Source organism: Petaurus breviceps, unplaced genomic scaffold (genome assembly GCF_028583685.1).
Source record: "Petaurus breviceps papuanus isolate PSGF00001 unplaced genomic scaffold, PetGlider_PUasm1.0 90823, whole genome shotgun sequence".
In the NCBI taxonomy this organism is placed as follows: domain Eukaryota; kingdom Metazoa; phylum Chordata; class Mammalia; order Diprotodontia; family Petauridae; genus Petaurus; species Petaurus breviceps.
Window position 1 is genome coordinate 13,249,937 of NW_027187352.1, and position 12,626 is coordinate 13,262,562.

Consider the following 12,626-nt stretch of genomic DNA (forward strand, 5'->3'; position numbering starts at 1 on the left):
TTCCTTTAGGATAAAGCACCTTTTTCATAGCTGTAGTATAGTCATAAGTCCCATTTCACAAATTCCAACTGGTTCCTATGGAGTTAAATTAATTTCCTCACATTAGCATCTCTAGGTCATACCCAGGAAACTTGTTGGCAACATGGACTGAATGCCAGGTCTAGAGTCAGAAAGACTTAAGTTCAAATCTGGGCACAATCATTAGTTTTGTGATCCTGGGCAAGACACTTAACCTTGTTTGCCCTGTAAAATGAGCTGGCAAAGGAAGTGAAAACTACTTCAGTTTTTTTTGCCAAAGAAACCTTAAATGGTTTCATGAAGAGTCAGACAAAACTGAAACAACTAAATCATAACAAAAGATCACCTTGATTTTTATAATATATATGTACATATATATAATATATATGTATATATAATATATATATGTATATTGAAATTTTTATAAGTAGGTCTGAGATCTTGGATTGTATTTGTTTTTTTTCTTGGAGAAATATCTTCTATGAATTCTTGGTTCCTTCTACTCCTTCTTCCTTTCTTATTCTTGCTCTACTTTCTTTTTGGATTTGGCCTGGCTGATTTGCATAGCTGGCATGGAAGCACCCCTTTTAACAAAAGTGCCTGGACAGAATTTTAAGGATGCCTCATGCATAATCACTTTGGTCATGAACTTACCTAGGAAACATCAGTATTTTTGAATTTTTTTCCTTTTACTTCAAAGGGCCTTCCAGCAACATTTTAACTAAAGAGTTGTTAACATTACCTAAAATTAAACAATATAGGGGAATCCTGGTGTTAATTCTATTAATGTAAACTGACACATTCTTGGCAACCTACATTTTTAGAAATATATCAAAACCAGAAAAATGTGTTTGGACAACAATAGTATAGGGAAAAGTCCATTTTCAAGCCCTCAGAAAATTAAAAAGAAATACTTTCCAGTTTTCCCAACATGGATTCATAAAGTTTTTCTACCTTAAGATGCAACAATACATAACTTAGGATCACTATAGTCATTCTTCCTTCCTTACCCCCCCCCCCATCCCCCTTGGAATTGCATGGACCATATTCATCCCAGTAATAGCAAAGGGCAAAGTTCAAGTTTATTTTCTCCATTGTGGTTTCATATCTCACTGTTACTTAATTTTTACTACTTATCCCAGTCCACATTCACATGGTTCCCTGCCATACTGATCTTTCTTCCATTTTGGCACCTTTTCATTCTGCTAGTGCTTCAGCAGTTCTGTCTGGCACCAGCTGCTTCCCCCAGGGGGTCATGTGGATGTGGTAGCCTCCAAGACTGTGTGTATCTCTGTTTCCATCTGCTACTGGCTCCCTTCCTCCAGGGGTCACACAAATGAAGTACAATCCCCTCTCCGGGTCCACATGTGACACAAAGTCTGTCTCCATCTGTCACTGGCTCCTTTCCTCCAGGGGCTGCACAGATGCAGTGCAGCACTCTCTCCACGTCAGTATGTAGCGTGATATTTTCCTCTCCATATGTTGCCAGATCCTGCTTTCCAGGGTCCATGAAGATTCAGCACAGCCATCTCTCACATGGGGGTGTGCCTGTGCTTCTCCAGTTCAAGCCAATTCTTTCTCTCATCTTACCTTCAGCAACATTGTATTTCCATGTCCATGAGTGACTTAGTTTCTTTGTATCTCTTGCAAACAACTATCTTTTTGTTACTTGTTGCTTTTCAGTCAATGTGAAGCTACTCATCTTCTGTATCTTCCTCCCCTTTGTGCTTTATTTCATGATTTATATGACTGTTTTCTATACAAATAACTCTTCTTTTGTTCATAGCCTTCAACTGTCTAATACTCTTACCATTATAACAATGCTTCTACAACTTAATCTAACAATGATCATCCCAAACTTTGGCTATGAGACTTATAAGGAATGAAAATCCACTTTCTGAAGCATTTGGCATTTTAATAGATCTGACTGTTAAAAACTTTCCCCTTACAATGACCCTCTCTTCTCTCCAACTCTGTTTTCACAATCTAGTCTCAATTCTCTCCTCATTTTTTTCTGTCTCCTTGTTCTAGGTGATTAGCCCCAGGGATAGTTTACATATATTTTAAGTCCTGAAGTATATTTTAACAGAAAGTTTCACTTTGTCACATACATAAAGTGGCTATAGTTCAGTCTCGTACATATCCTATGATTCTTTTCTCAAAATATGTAGAGCTACAAATGGGATTAATGTGAATGTGATGCCACCCACAGATAGAGATGGGAATAGAATTGTAAATTTTTCTAGATGACAGAGACTTCGGTGATCATTTCTAAAATTTAACATATCTAAAAAGTGACACTTACTTTTCTCTAAATCTAACTTTACCTGACTTGCCTATTTCTGTCAATGGCACCACCATTCACCTAGCTTCAAGACCTCTGTTTTACCTTTGGAGCTTCTCTCTTATTCACCTCCCACACCCAATCATTTGCCAAGTCCTGTCAAATACATCTCTGCAAAATCTATTTCATCTGCCCCCTCATTTCCATTCACATTACCAACAGACTACCACACACCCTCATTAACATCTATTTGAAATGATGTTATTGTCTTCTATCTAATGGACCTGTCTTAATTCCAGTTTTTCCCTCTTTGAATACATTTTTTGTATCGCACAAGTTCTATCTTTGTTATGAAAAAATCAAATTACAGTATTTCCCTCCTCAAAAATGTTCAGTTGCTCCCAAATAAGCTTCTTCTTTACTCAGGCCTTCAAGGCACTCCATAGGCAAGTCTCCTGCTCTTCTTGACCCCCTCCCTCACCTACTACATTCCAGTCTCTTTTTATATTACCTCCTATTCAAATGGTTGATGGTATAAGAAATATTCCAGGAGCAATTAATCGGCCATTTTTAACATGTCTAAAATGTCTCTATGCTTATGCCTCTTTTTATTCTCCTCTCCTTCCCTCTCAAAACACACATGAAGATATATGGATAAGATACACAAAAGATATACTGGTGGTCCATCTATTCACATAAAATATATCTGTCTCTATCATTTCATGAAAACACACATAAATAGCCATGTATGAACTGTAAGTGTATATGTGTATGTATGTATGTATATTCATGCACACATAAATGTCTGAACATACACACACAGATATATATATACACACACACACATATATATTATATATATATGAAATGCATTGTGTATCTATATCTATAGACATCTACAGAGAGGTACAGAGAGAGATATGTGTGCATATGTGAACATATATACATACACACTATATATGCTATATACATATACATATATCCACATGAGTTTGTCTGTGTACATATGGAATTTTAAAATTCATTACAGATAGAAGAATAGAGGGAAATGATCATTAATGTTTTGCAATGGCTGATTTCATATCGCTCCTATTAAGCACGCACATTTTGGCCCACCTGTGATATGAAATAATTTCTAGTATTCTCCCTAGAAGGCTATGATAGCAGGGGTCAAAGTTTGCCACAAACTTTCAGTTTGGAAGCTTATGAGCATGGGCCCAGTGGCTGGGAGATGGTACACTTGTGTTAAAATTCAAGAAGATCTGAGTCCAAATACACTTTCACCGCTTCTTAGCACTGTGCGATCCTGGGCAAGTAAGTTAATTTATTGCCTGCTTCACTTTCTTTAACTATAAAATGATGAAATTGATAACATTTAAATCCCAGGTTTGTTAAAGGATCAAACAAAGCAAAAATTTTAAAGCACTCAACTCAATACTTGCCACTTTATGTTGCTTATTTGTTCATGTCTTCAATCCTTCTAATGGGCCTGAAATCTAAGAATTAACATAGATACATTAGAAAAGACTAATTACCAGGAGATATGTGGGTTTTTATTTTTTTTCCACTACAGCAACTCATGAAGATCATATGTTAAGGAATATAGGAAATAAAATATGAATTAATGCATTAGGGAAGGATATATCTACATTAAAATAATAATGCACTGAAGAAATACTAAAGTCACATATGAAGGAATGCTTACGATGAAAATACTTAAAATTTTCACATAAAAGTGTCAACATTTTCTCAACAAGAAACAGGTTAAAACATATAGGACATGATTCCTTATCCTAAAAGAACCCACAAGAGATCAATGAAAAGCTTAGATGGCATCATGAACATACTGTATCTCTCAGAGATGGCAAAACCAAATGTTAATGTCAGAAAAAGAGCAACAGATAAGTAAAACTATAGAAGAAGAAACTCATGAAGTGAAACATCAGGTAAAAATAGGATGGGAACAGGAATAATTATTTAATAAGCACCTACTATGTGCAAGGCATTGAGCTAATGCAAACAAATATTATCTCCGATATTCACAAGAACCCTTTCAGGTAAGTGCTATTACTATCCCCATTTTACAGTTTAGGGAACTGAGGCAGATAGCAGTTAAGTGACTTGTCTAGGGTCATACAGTTAGTATGTGTCTGAGGCTAGATTTAAACTCGAGTGTTTCTGACTTCAGATCCAGCACTCTATCCACTGTATCACCTAGCTGCCTCCAAAAGCTGAAAATCCTCCTCTTATTATTTGCACCTCCCATATTCAATAAAGAGGGATGATACAAGCACAAATGTTGCAGCAAATCAGTGGGACAGTCACTGGGATACTATTGAAAACATCAATCTTGTCTTGGTTTTTTCAACCATAGAACCTCACAATAACAGACTTTGGAGAAACAAAGTTACACATTCTCCTCCCCTGTCCCAAGCATTTCATCTTCATTATCCAATCAGTATAGTGGTAGAGAGTATCAGGGAAAAGAACTGTCAGCTGAGACTCAACACCCTAGTTTACAATCCTGGCTGTATCAAATATAAGCTGTATAGCTGTGTTTGTGCTGCTTACACTTTGTCCCACCTACATGGGTCTCTCTTTGAAAATCTTCAATGTTGGGGCACCCATTGTCTCTATAACCTATCTACTCTTCTTTTGGATGACAACTATGGTTGGAGAATCAATCATATTACCAGAAATGTGTTCTCTTCTAGGTCTTCCTCTTGTTCCTCATTTTTTTCTTTGGGTTCAAGCAGAACAATGGTTATGCAGGGTTTTATAGAGATAAAAAGCATTTAAGTGTGAAATATTATCTATAACAGCATCATTATTGTCAGCTTAATCATCACAACCATCATTAACTTCATCAGTGAGTACTTGCAGTTCTCTCCCATGAAGGAGGGAATAGATATGTTCTGCTTAGCTCCAGGAAGCAAAACCAGGAGCAGTATATGAAAGTTTTAACTGGAAATTTTAGACTTGATGGTAGGAAAACTTTACTCACCATTAAATCTTTCTCACAATGTAAAGGGTACCTCAAGAGGTAATAGATTTTTACCAGTGAGCAGAGGATCACAATTCAGATACAATGCACACAGTTTTCATTTTTGAAGTATGCTTTGGACTTGATGGTCACTGTGTGGTTCTTTCTAGATAAAATTTAGTGATTCTATAATAATTCTTCTTTTTGGCCATTGTTAGTACCTACCAACTGACTAATATCCTTTTAGGGATATAGCATAGGGATTAAGTCTAGACTTATGGTTCCACTGGTTTAGGGAACTACAAGGTAAAGAAAATTCATCTACCCAAACAATTCAGGAGTTTAGAGAATTGTCTAGATTACAGGGATGAGGAATCTACAGTCTTAAGGCCACATGTGACCCTCTATTCCTAAATTGCAACCCTTTGACTGAATCTAAAGCTCACAGAAACAATCCCCTTAATAAAATGATTTGTTCTATAAAACTTGAACTCAGTCAAAGGCTGACATTTGAGGACCTAGAGGGCCACATGTGACCTGGAGACTCAAGGTTCCCCACACATGGAAAGAATATTAAACTGTGAAGCAAGTGACTTGTCCAGGGTCATAGAGACAATATATATTAAATTTGATTGAACCCATGTCTTACTAGCATCAAGAAAATACCTTTATGTACTATAGCACCTGACCTCTCCATCAACAGATAGCAAATGAAAGCCCTAAATCAGTAGTGATATTGTTCATAAATTATCCATAAATTGATTCTTTTCCTCATTGACTGCTTCTGAAAGAAATGTATCCATTGGCCTAGAGATTGAGTAAATAAATACAAGTACATCATGCAGCACAGCACCTAACTTATACTCTACATGAATGGATTCTGCATATAAAACTAATCATGATTTATTTACATGTGCTGAGTTAGGAGACTCCTGGGTAGCATGTAGGAAAGCTTTTGGGAATCTATTTTTATACCAGAAATAAGTTTTTTTTTAATTTTACTTCAAACTAATATATATATATATATATATATATATATATTTTTTTTTTTTTACTGGTCACAAGTAATGCTACATTGAACAACTGAAATAGGACATGAGGACTAATTTTGTAGGTTTATTTCTGAAGCTCAAAGTTACAAAAACAGCTACAAAAATGTATTACAAACATGTAATGATTCATTCAACAATTAAAACTTCTGATCACATCTCTTTTCCAAGAATTGTTTAACTGTCACAGGCAGAATTAAAATATAAGATGAGGCAGAATTTTGGCTCAAAATGAGGAGAAACAGCCATAGCATAGTGGATAGAATGTAGGCCTTGAGGTAGAGAAGATCTAAGTTTGTTATCACACTTCTCACACATAATGATTGTACAACCATAGTTTAGTCACTTAACCACTCAATGCTCTAAGAGAGGAATGCCAAAAATATGGCTGAAGGGCAGCATGTAGCCCACAACACTCCAAGACTTCTGGAACCATATTTGGTCCCTGTGTAAACACCTCCAATCCAGAGACCACTTAAACAACAAGCAGTAAGTCCTGGGATTAGTTGGTTTGGCAGGTTGCCTCAGACCCAGTAACAGGAACTTTTAACCCCACGACAGTGAGGGGACTTGGATGGGAACTTCTGCTTTCAAGCCATGTCAGACACAGCTGTGCAACAGAGATGTGGGCCTAGGCAAGAAGGAACACATGGTGAGTGCAGAAGTACTGGGCCAGAATTCCCCTGGCTGTGGGCACTTATAGGAGGCTGGAGATTTGAATTTGGTTCCAGACTGGAGGGGAGAACTAAAGATCTGAGGCCAGAGACATCAATCATCATACCCTAGGCCTAGAGGTGATTACAAAAATTAAGCTACTATTACTAATACAAAAAAAATACACAGACAAAGGAAAAAGAATCTCGTCATAGAGAGTTACTATGAGAACAGAGAAGGGGGAGCCAAGATGATGGAGTAGAAGCAGAACCTCCCTGCTGCTCCAGCTTTCACCTTCCCCAATCCATGTAAAAAGGGGACTCTAAACAAACTTTGGAGCTGCAGAACCCACAAAATGACACAGAAAAGGTAACCTCATGCTGAGGACAGCCTGGCAGGCCAGCAGGAATTGGCCAGCTCAGCACTCTGGGAGCCGAGCCCAGACCCACTTCCAGGCTTTAGCCCCAGGACGGGTCTGACCAGCCACGGCCATAGGGACTCCAGATCAGCTCAACTGTGGCCATTTCCAGATTTATCAACACACAGATGCGAAGGACAAAGTGAGAGGTCAGTGCAGTCTGGACTTTGGGACCAGTAAGTGGGAGTGCAAGGCTATTGCCCCCGGGGCAAGAAGCCACTGAGGCACAGGCACAGCCAGCCAGTGCCCTGTGGCAGCTTCAGCTCCGGGCCTGCAGAGTATAAGGGAACCAAGCACCAGTCTGAGGGGTAATTGTTCTTGCTTTAACCTGCTTGTATCTGCATTGCAGTCTAGGGTGGAGGCCCTGGGATGTATGTCCAGCTTGTCAGAGCATGTGAAGACCTCAGAGGGGGTACCCATCTAATACCTCCAGCAGCTGAGAGAACCCCAGCATTTGGGATGAAAGCTCCCCTGTCTGGTGGCAGAGTCCTACTGTGGCAAAAAGCCCAAGGCTCAATTGACTGAAAGGCGTCATAACCAGGCAAAGGAAACAAAGTAGAAAGAAGATTACAACATTACAGTCCTATTTTGGGGACAAAAGGGAGCAAAGCATGGAACACGAGGAAGACAGTGAAGTCAGAACTCGTGCACCAAAAGCTTCAAAGGAAAATATGAGCTGGTTACAGGCCATAGAGGACCTTAAGAAGCAGGTAAGAGAAGTGGAGGAAAAATTGGGAAGAGAAATGAGAACAATGCAAGACAATTATGAAATGAGAGTCAATAGCCTGAATGAGGAAAATAACACTTTAAAAAACAGACTGACTCAAATGGCAAAAGAGGCTCAAAAAGGCAATGAGGAGAAGAATGCCTTAAAAAGTTGAATTTGCCAGATGGAAAAAGAATCTCAAAAGCTCAATGAAGAGAATCATGACTTCAGAATTAGACTGGAGCAAATGGAAGCTAATGACTTTATGAGAAATCAAGATGCTGTTAAACAAATCCAAAGAAATGAAAGAATAGAAGGCAATGTGAAATATCTCATGGGAAAAACCACTGACTTGGAAAATAGATCCAGGAGAGGTAATTTTAAAATTATTGGACTACATGAAAGCCATGATCAAAGTAAGAACCTAGAAATCATCCTGCAGGAAGTTCTCAAAGAAAACTGCCCTGGCCTTTTTATCCCAGGCTCCATCTAGAGCAGCAACTGCTGCTGCCGCCGCCGAAATATTGATGCCCAAGAAGATCCGCATTGCCATCTATGAACTCCTTTTTAAGGAGGGAGTAATGGTAGCCAAGAAAGATGTTCACATGCCAAAGCCCCCTGAGCTGGCAGACAAGAATGTGCCCCATCTCTATGTCACAAAGGCCATGCAGTCTTTAAAGTCTCATGGCTATGTTAAGGAGCAGTTTGCATGGAGACATTTCTACTGGTACCTCCCCAATGAGGGCATTCAGTACCTCTGGGATTACCTTCACCTTCCTCCTGAGATTGTGCCTGCCACACTCTGAAGAAGTCGTCCTGAGACAGGAAGGCCAAGGCCCAAAGGTCTGGAGGGGGAGTGACCTGCCCGACTTACTCGGGGTGAAGCTGACAGAGGCATACAGACAAAGTGCTGCTCCTCCTGGTGCTGACAAGAAGGCCGAGGCTGGAGCTGGGTCAGCAACAGAATGACAATGTAGAGGTGGATTTGGTCATGGACGTGGTCAACCTCCTCAATAAAAACTGTAGAGATATGTTTCATATTGAATAAAATTCGGGAAAAAAAGAAAACTGCCCTGATGTTTTAGAATCAAAGGACAAAATAGAGGTTGAAAGAATCCACCAATCACCTGCTGAAAAAGATCCCAAAAAGAAAACTCCTACGAATATTATAGCCAGGTTCCCGAATTCCCAGATTAAGGAGAGAGTATTACAAGCAGCCAGGAAGAAACGATTTGAATATTGTGGAAACACAATCAGGATAACCCAGGATCTGGCAGCTTCTACACTGAGGGATCAAAGAGCTTGGAATATGATATTCCGGAGGTCAAAGGAGCTAGCATTAAAACCAAGAGTCATCTACCCAGCAAAACTGAGTATCATGTTTCAGGGTAAAATATGGTCATTCAGTGGAATAGAGGACTTTCAATCATTCTTGCTGAAAAGACCAGAATTGAACAGAAAAGTTGACATTCAGATACAAGAAGCAAGAGAAGCATGAGAAGGTAAACAGGGAAAAGAAATCATAAGGAACTTATCAAAGTTGAACTATTAACATTCCTACATGGAAAAACAATAATTGTAACTTATGAAACTTTTCTCAGTAGTTGAAGGGAATAGAAATATATATGTGTGTGTGTGTGTGTGTGTGTGTTTGTGTGTGTGTGTGTATGTGTGTGTATGACTGTATATGGGCATATGAATACATATGTGAATGTGTGGATATATGTTTACAGGTATACATAGATAGAGGGCACAGGACCCATTTAACAGGAAGGGATGATAATTAAAAGGTGAAATTAAGAGGCGAGAGAGGAATATAATGAGAGGAGATGGGGAGAGACAGAATGGGGTAAACTATCTCATACAGAAGAGGCAAGGGAAAATTGTTATAATGGAGGGGAAAAATAGGAAGGCAAAAGGGAATGGGTCAACCTTATTCCCATTGAATTTGGCTTGAGGAGGGAATGAAATACACACTAAATAGGGTATCTCACCCTACAGGAGAGTAGGGGGGGAGGGGACGAGAGGGGGGATAATGGAAGGGAGGACAGGCTTGGGGGGGGAGGGAAGTTGGAAGCACCCACTTTTTAAATGGGATGGGATCAAAGTAGAGAATAGTACAAGTGGGAGGTGGGATTGGAGGGAGGGAAATACAGTCAGTCTTTTACAATATATCTACTATGTTATTGTTTTGCATTAGCCACACATGTACATCCTATACTGAACTGCTTATCTTCCCAGTAAGGGTGGGTGACAAGGGAGGAAGGGAATGAATCTGGAATTCAAAGTTTTAAAATCAAATATTCAAATATGTATATATGTATATATACTATTATCAATGTGATTTTTTTTTTGTAATTGGGAAATAAGATATACAGGCACTGGGGCATAGAGAGAGATCCACTGGAAAAGTTGAAAGGGGTATGGGTGAAAATATGGGAGAGAGCAGATTGGAGGAAGGGATATCCTGTGGGACTGCTGTTTTTGGGGGGTGTGGGTAGGGGAAAAACGAGGAGAAAATTTGTAATTCAAAACCTCGCGGAAATGAATGATGTAAATCAGAAGTTAATAAAGCATTTGGGAAAAAAAAAAGAATAGAGAAGACCAGGGTTTATTTTAAGAGGAGGATTTTGAAGCAAAGAAATTATTTTCTGCCCCAAAGAGTAATGTAAAATGGTCACCTGCCCCAAAAAGATTCTTAAAACTTAAAGAAAAAAAAAGATTTTAATAATCAAATGAGAGTGTTTGAGGAAAACTAAAAAAAAGAACAATTAAAGAAAAATAATATTATTAAAATAGTCAAATAATTAGAAGAGGAGATCCTGGATCTCAAGGGAAAAAAAAAACCTGAATATTAGAATGGGGCAAGGGGAATCCAGGAAAATTAAAAGAGATCAAGAAATAATAAAACAAAATATAAAAAATGAAAAAAGTAGAGAAAGTGAAACATAAGAAAAACAACTGATATGGAGAACAGGTCAGCAATAAAAAGCATAAGAATAGTCAAACTACCTACAAGCCATCATCAAATAACTCAAGAAATAAAGAAAATTTTCCTGAAGCATTAGAACAAGAGGTGGAAGTAGAAATAGAAAAAATCCTTTCATCACTACTTGAAAGAGATCCTATTAGGAAAACTAATATGAACATTATAGTCAAATTCTGAAACTCCTAGTTCAAGGATAAAATATTAAATGCAATAACAACAACAGCAACAAAAATCCCACAATTAGAATCACAGAAGACCTAGCAGTCATGACACTAAAATACTGCAAGTCTTGGAATACTATATATCAAAGAGGAAAAGAACTGGGGTTCTAGCCAAAATATCATACCCAGCAACACTAAGCATAATCATGAATGAAAAAAAAAGTGAACATTTGATCAACTGTTAGATTTATAGGACTTTATATTATTACATTTAAAATTGAATTTAATAGAAGATTTGACATAGAAGAAGCAAGGGAAATATAAGGCACATCACAAAGACTAATTATAAGATAGTAAGGACAGACTGTTTACCTTTAATGTATGCAAAATGTAAAACATGTCTATGAGTGTTATTAGTAATTGAATCATTCTTAAGGAAGACTGGGGTAGGTCTGAGTATGATGTGACTTTAAAAAGTAAAACCATTAAGTAACAGATAAAAAGTGTAATTATCTTATACAAATGATATGCAAGAGGAAGAACTGACAGAGAGGGATTAGGAAAGGAGGACTGGTAGTTCTGGAAAACTACCTTCAGAGAAAATGGATTCAAGAGGGAACAATACATATATAACTGGAAGAATATAAAAGTCTTCTAAAGTCATAAAGAAATAAAATGTTAAGGGAATATGGAGGTGGGAGATGATAAGAGAGGTATATTTAGAGGGGTGGGGGAAGGAATAGGTTAAAGGGGGGTATAGAAGATTGTTTATAGGTATGGGAATGGAATGATAAGGAAGGGAACCATGGGAGAGGGAGGGCAAAAATGAACAAAATCCACAGTACACAGAAGAGAACAAAAGAAAAACTTACAAGGAATAAAAAAAAAAGATGGACAACTCTCAATATAACATGTAGCATTTACTATACATGCTTTCTTGATAGGGAAATTTGTTGCTATATATTTTGCACCCTCTCTTATGTTCAGTTTTGTTTTTCTTTTCTTTGTAGTCAAGTGTCAATATTGAAGTTTATGATGTGTTTGCTTTTCTTTTCTCTGTTGTATATTAGAGCTTGGGTATTTGAGTTAAAAAAAAAAGAGAGAAGAGGGATCCAATTCTGTTCCACCAGAAAAGAGCTGATACACACACACACACACACACATGTCATTTTTCTTTTCTTTTTCTAAATGTCTTTTGGGATACAGCCTTGGTAGTTGTATTGCTAGGTCAAGGGGTATGTGAGGTTTCATAGTACTTTGGACACAGTTCCAAATTAGTCTATAGAAAGGCTGAATCAGTCATCAACCAACAGTGCATTATTGTCTCAATTTCCCATTCAAATTCCTTACATTGGTTATTTTCC

The 12,626-nt window shown here is 37.9% G+C and overlaps 1 pseudogene; it reads left to right on the forward strand.

The window, feature by feature from the left end:
- The first annotated feature begins 8,567 nt into the window (after positions 1 to 8,567).
- LOC138148390 (small ribosomal subunit protein eS10-like) lies at positions 8,568 to 9,156 on the forward strand (annotated as a pseudogene).
- Positions 9,157 to 12,626: the final 3,470 nt, after the last annotated feature.